Source organism: Panthera pardus, unplaced genomic scaffold, assembly GCF_024362965.1.
Source record: "Panthera pardus isolate Hobbes unplaced genomic scaffold, ASM2436296v1 HiC_scaffold_5, whole genome shotgun sequence".
NCBI classification, from domain to species: Eukaryota; Metazoa; Chordata; class Mammalia; order Carnivora; family Felidae; genus Panthera; species Panthera pardus.
Genome location: NW_026526980.1, coordinates 14,957,998 through 14,963,885, shown reverse-complemented (window position 1 = coordinate 14,963,885; position 5,888 = coordinate 14,957,998). Strand labels below are relative to the sequence as shown.

Below are 5,888 nucleotides of genomic sequence, written 5' to 3'. Positions count from 1 at the left end.
AATGTGGACTTAGCCTTGGTGAGAACCTAGTGAAAACTCAATAAAAGCTAGTTGTTGTCATCATTATGAAGCAAACTGCATTTCCCCCAAAATGTTCAGTTTTGTGAGTAGTTCAATTAGAAATCTCTCCCTTTGAGGGGCACCTGGATGGCTCAGTTGGTTAAGCATCTGACTCCTGATTTCAGCTCAGGTCATGATCTCATGGGTCATGGGATTGAGCCCCAAGTTGGGTTCTGTGCTGCAAGTGTGGACTCTCTCTTCCTCTCTCTCTGCTCCTCCCCCCTCTCAGAATAAATAAATAAACACTAAAAAAAAGAGAGAAGTCTCTCCCATTGCTCTGTCCTTTCTTGCGCATGGGCATTTTGGTAGTGGATGTAACTAGAGGTGATGGATATTATCGAAGATTTATGAATAGAGTGCAGTTAAGACTTAGACTTAGGAACCTATCCTCTTTTGTGGCTGGGTGGACTTGGACAAAAGGCTCCATCTCTTTGTGACTCAGTTTCCACATAAAATGGGGATGATGGAAATTAGTATCTGTCTCTTTGGAATTAAGTAAATTAATATTTGTAGAGTGTTTAGAGGAGCGACTGGAACATGGTACATGCTCTATGAAGGCTGGCCATCAACTATGCATTTAATGTGGTGCCACATCAAATGGAAACATGGCTCAGTGGCCAAGCACTGACTTCTGGTAGACACCAGCAACTCTGGGAACGTGCTAAGGCTTTGCTGAGTTCCCATTGCTTGGGTCCTCCTGCGGTCTTGCTAATCTCAACATCCCTCAGCAATGCACATTTTGGTGACAGCTCTGGCCATGCCGACATTGTGTGTGGGCTTTAGAAAAATTTTATGTGATTCATCACAAAATTTTTTTTTAATGTTTATTTATTTTGAGAGAGATAGAGGGAGTGAGCGGGGGAGGGGCAGAGAGAGAGGGAGAGAGAGAACCCCAAGCAGGCTCTGCGGCTGTCGGCGCGGATCCCGACGTGGGGCTCGATCCCACGAACTGTGAGATCATGACCTGAGTCAAAACCAAGAGTTGGACGTTTAACCGACTGAGCCACCCAGGTGCCCCTCATCACAATTCTTTTTTTCTTTTTTTCCCTCATCACAAATTTTTAAAGGCAGCCCGCATTCAAAATCCGGCTCTACCACCTGCTGTCTTATCTAGGGCAAGTTCCTTAACCTCTGAGCTTTCAGCTTCCTCCTCTGTAAAATGGCAAAACTAATAGTCCCTACCTTGTAGGGTTGTTGTGAGGGTCAAGTGAGTTATTACGGTAAAGCCCCAGGATAGCGCTTGACACGCTGTAAATGTTAAATTACTATAGTATTTACATTACTATAATACGTTATTATAATAGCGTCCAGTTAATGAGTTCTGCAAATAAAAGGCCCCCCAAATACCCTCATCATTCTTTTAAAAGGGCTGAAAATATGTGCCCATTGATCTTGTACATTAGAGGTTTCAAGCTTGTGGCCTGCTTGAAATAAGTATCGAATGGGCATATTTTATCTACATAGCCTAGAGGTTCAAAAAATTAGAATTCGTGGCCCATATTTTAAAATCAGGATGTTTTAAAAAATAAAAAAATAAAAATAAAATCAGGGTGTTTTACATAAAAATCCAGACTTCCAGCTTTTCTGGAGGAATGGGAAAATATGGCATTACTGGCCTGTATTCCCGCACATTGTCTCTGGGAGAGGACACCACAGTGGTTGCTCACATCAGACAGGACAAGGTACTCTTCCGGTCAAGAACTCTTGGCTCACAACACTTGTGATTTTCCCCCCTGGAATGCTTCATGCACTTGGCTTATCTGCCTGGCTCCTGTAATAAGGAAAATAATAGCTAACACATATACAAAACATACCATATTTCAGGCACTGTCTTATTTGATCACCACAACAATCCTAAGGGAGAAGTATTAGTGTTGTCCCTCACCTTAAGGATGGGAAGTCATGGCTAAGGAAGTTCCCAAGGTTATGAGCTCACCATTTCACTTTTCTCTAGAATAACCCCTTTATTCTAACCTAGGTAAAGTTTTCTGCAGTTGTATCAGTGAGATGGGAACATGGTCCAAGAGTGTCGATATTCAGTTGTCATGGTCATGTTGGCCAAGAGGGCTTAGTCATGGATGTCTAAGGTCATAACTTAGGGAATTAACTGCCTAATTTCCCCATTGCCCTCAACGTCACCAGACTCATCTCTGATACCCGAGGACAGTCCTACTCAGAATAGAAGCTCCTATCAGAAACCATTGCACTTGAAGTGAGTGTGACCTCCCAACTCAGCCCTGTGCTGTAGGGCATGGAGGAACAAAGCTACCCACAGAAGTTGGTCCATTCTGCTCATCTTTGACACCCCTTCCTAGATGGCTGTACTCACTTCCCAAATGTGCCTAGAATCAAATGAAGATGACACACCCCTATGCTGAATGCATTACCCACCTTTCTTTTTTAAACCTGTGTCTTTTTTTTTTTTAAATGTTAACTTACTTATTTTGAGAGAGAGAGAGAGAGAGAGAGAGAGGAGGGAGAGCATGAGCAGGGCAGGGAGAGAGAGAGAGAGAGAGAGAAAGAGAGAGAGAGAGAGAGAGAATCCTAAGCAGGCTCCATGCTGTCAGCACAGAACCCGATGCAGGGCTTGAACTCATGAACCGTGAGATCATGACCTGAGCTGAAATCAAGAATCGGATGCTTAACTGACTCAGCCACCCAGGTGTCCCCTGTGTCCCTTTTTGATAAACATAAAAATCTCACCAAGGCCAGGAGGTATCCATAGGCCTTCATCCCAGAGCCTGTGATTCTCGATTGAGAAATTTCTCCATTTCCTACACCGTCCTTTCAGCAAGACTTGGTCTGGCTTTTCTTCCTGAAATCTGTATTATAGAAACAAGACACCTTATTTCCCTTTTCTGGTCCTACAATTATGTAATAACATTTGAAGATGTTGTTTCAAAATACGACTCACCCTTTCTTCCAAACCCTGGAGAATCACTGATCTCTGAGTGATTCTCCTGGATATTTAAGAGGATATCTTTACCCAAATGGTAGCTTTGGAGATAATGCCTGACAACTGCTATCAAATGCTTAACATTTGAAAATAAATTCACAAAACACAGAAGATGAACAGATGGTCTGTGAGTTTTGTCCATTCTCTGTAGCTTTCCACCACTCTCTGCTGCATCAGACATAAAGGAGTTGGAGCCAGCCCCAGGTGGGTGTACTTTGAGGGGGAGGTGAGCGGTCCCCGGGCCTGAACCATACAGAGCAACAGCTGTTTTCAGGGGCCCTGCACGAGGGCTACGCCCACAGAGGTGGGGGGTCCTTGCTCCTGGTTCCTGCTGGTGGGGACAGCGCGAATGGGGAAGGGGCTTAAAGTCATCCGGGTCCTCTGGCTGCTAGGGCGGCCTTCTTAGTTTCTTTTCATCTTGTTCCCCGGACAATTAGCAGTGAGATTTCACCCCTGCCTGTGCTTGCCTGGGGTGCCCCACATTGGAAGGTGTGCTTCCAGAATCCAGTTTGGTCGATTTACTGGCATCTGGGTCAGACTGTAGGCTACAATCTTGTCCACGCTAGGTGTATCAATTTCTTGGGGTTGCTGTAGATGACAGATGACTACAACCTGGATGGCTTAAAACGGTAGAAATTTATCCCGATAGAATTATCCTCTTAAAACAATAGAGATAGGCAGTTCTGGAGGCCAGAAGGCTAAAATCAAGCCGTGGGTAGGGCTGCGCCCTCTCTGGAAGCTCAAAGGCTCAAAGGGAGACTCTGCTCCTCACCCCTTCCAGCCGCTGGCAGCTGGCAGTATTCCTTGGCTTGTGGCCGCATCTGCACCCCAGCTCCCCCTTTGTGTGCCTGTGTTGGCTCCCTTTGCCTCTCTCTGATAAAGATAGCAGTGATGGTGTTGTGGCCCACGCTGGTAACACAGGGTAACCTCTTCATCTGAAGATCTTCAGTGTACTCACACCTGCAAAGACCCTTTTCCCCAAGGGTAAAAGCTAGAAAAGGTGACCTTTACAAAGTCCAGGGTTGGGACTGGAAATCTCAGGGCGGTCATTCTTTGACTTACTACATCAGACCAGAGCCTTAGTCTTATCCTTCTTCTCCTCCATTCCAGTCCTGGCCTCTTCCTTTCAGAACAGGCATACAGACCCTGGCGGTTCCTACAAAGTCTGATCCTGGGATGGCTGAAAAAGCACCCTACTGGGAATCAGTAGAACCAGTTTGGTTGGATAGTCGGAGCATCAATCACTTTTTCCTCTTATCTCTTCAGGGATGGCAGTCAAGGTCAAGTGCACCTCTGCTTGCTCACTGCTCTATTGGAATGGTCTCTGTTGATCTTCCTTCTCTTCCCCCAACTCGTGCACTCGTGTTCTCTAAGGTAGATCAGATGTTATCCCTTTGTTGAGAGTCTCTGTAGAAAGACAGAATAAGGGCCCTTCAGAGATGTCCATGTTCCAATCCCTCAGACCTGTGAGCACGTTCCCTCACATGGCAAAAGGGACTTTGAGGATGTGTTAAGCATTGTGAGTTGGGAATATTCTCCTGGGTTATCCAGGTGGGTCCAAAGTAATCACACTGGGGACAGTCACAGACAGAAAAGGAGACACGACAACACACACAGAGGTTGGAGTGATGTGTTTTTTGTTTTTAATGTTTATTTATTTTTGAGAGAGACAGAGACAGAGCACGAGTGGGGGAGGGGCAGAGAGAGAGAGAGAGAGAGAGAGACAGAATCCAAAGCAGGCTCTAGGCTCTGAGTTGTCAGCACAGAGCCCGATGCAGGGCTTAAACTCACGAACCACAAGATCATGACCTAAGCTGAAGTCAGATGCTCAACTGACTGAGCCACCTAGGCGCCCTGGAGTGATGTGTTTTGAAGGTGACAAGAGGCCATAAGCTAAGGAAATGCAGTAGCCTCTAGAAAGTGAAAAAGACAAGGAAACAGATTCTCCCCTAGAGCCTCCAGAAGGAATCTGTTCTTCTCACACCTTGATCAGTAAGACTGATTTTAGACTTCAGGCCTCCAGAACTGTAAGATAACAAATGTGTGTTGTGTTAAGCCAGTTTGTGATCATTTGTTACAGCCACAGCAGAGGGAATGAATATGGTGTCCACAGGATTCTCACTGGACTTAGAACAAAGTCAAGCTTCTCACCAAGGTTGACAAATGCCTACCAGATCTGTCCCCTGCCTTCCTCTCTGGCTTTGTCTCCACCACTTTGCCCGGTTCTTACTATTCTCCCCATGCTGGTCTTCAGCAGGCCAGGCCTCACGCTCTGGCCTTCGCTGTCCCCTCTGTCTGCAATGCTTTGCTCTGTCTCCTTGTCACTCAGATCAAACTAGCACCTTCTCACGGAGGCCTTTCTTGAGCATTTGGGTTAAATAGCTGACAATCCAACCATCCCATCCCTGCCAGTCTTTATTTTTTTTCATAGCACTTGCTGCCATCTGCAATCATGTTATTCACTGTTTAACATGAATCCCTCCTGGAACATCAGCTGCATGAGAATAGGGCCCATGTTTTGTTCCCATCTGGATCAGTCATTGGTCCTAAAGACGGATTTATCGAAGGAATGAATGAGTGAAAGATATGCATTCATTTTCAGCTCTAATAATTTCTCTCTGCAGTCATGGACTGTTTGACATAGCTTCAGCCTTTGTAGCATAAGAGCAAATCACCCTCAAGCCCAGGTTTGAGGCAGGAGATGATAGAGGATGGGATCTGGAGGCCTTTTCTGCTTGTGCCTTTCTTCAATCAGTTTCCTCTCCCTTAATAATATTTTTAAATATTTTCCCCTTTCCCCCTTCTTCCCCTGTAAGCCCTCCTCTGGGTTCTGTCTACTTACAACCAGTGGCACTTCTCGAGGATAATCTTG

General features: G+C 45.6%; 1 long non-coding RNA gene across 1 annotated transcript; it reads right to left on the bottom strand.

Moving 5' to 3' along the window:
* Window positions 1-287: 287 nt before the first annotated feature.
* On the bottom strand, window positions 288-5,650 carry LOC109255528 (uncharacterized). The gene is made up of 3 exons (XR_002075281.2): window positions 2,975-5,650; window positions 2,764-2,882; window positions 288-1,831 (listed from the first exon to the last, which is right to left on the bottom strand). It is a non-coding gene; the product is annotated as an uncharacterized LOC109255528 (long non-coding RNA).
* Window positions 5,651-5,888: the final 238 nt, after the last annotated feature.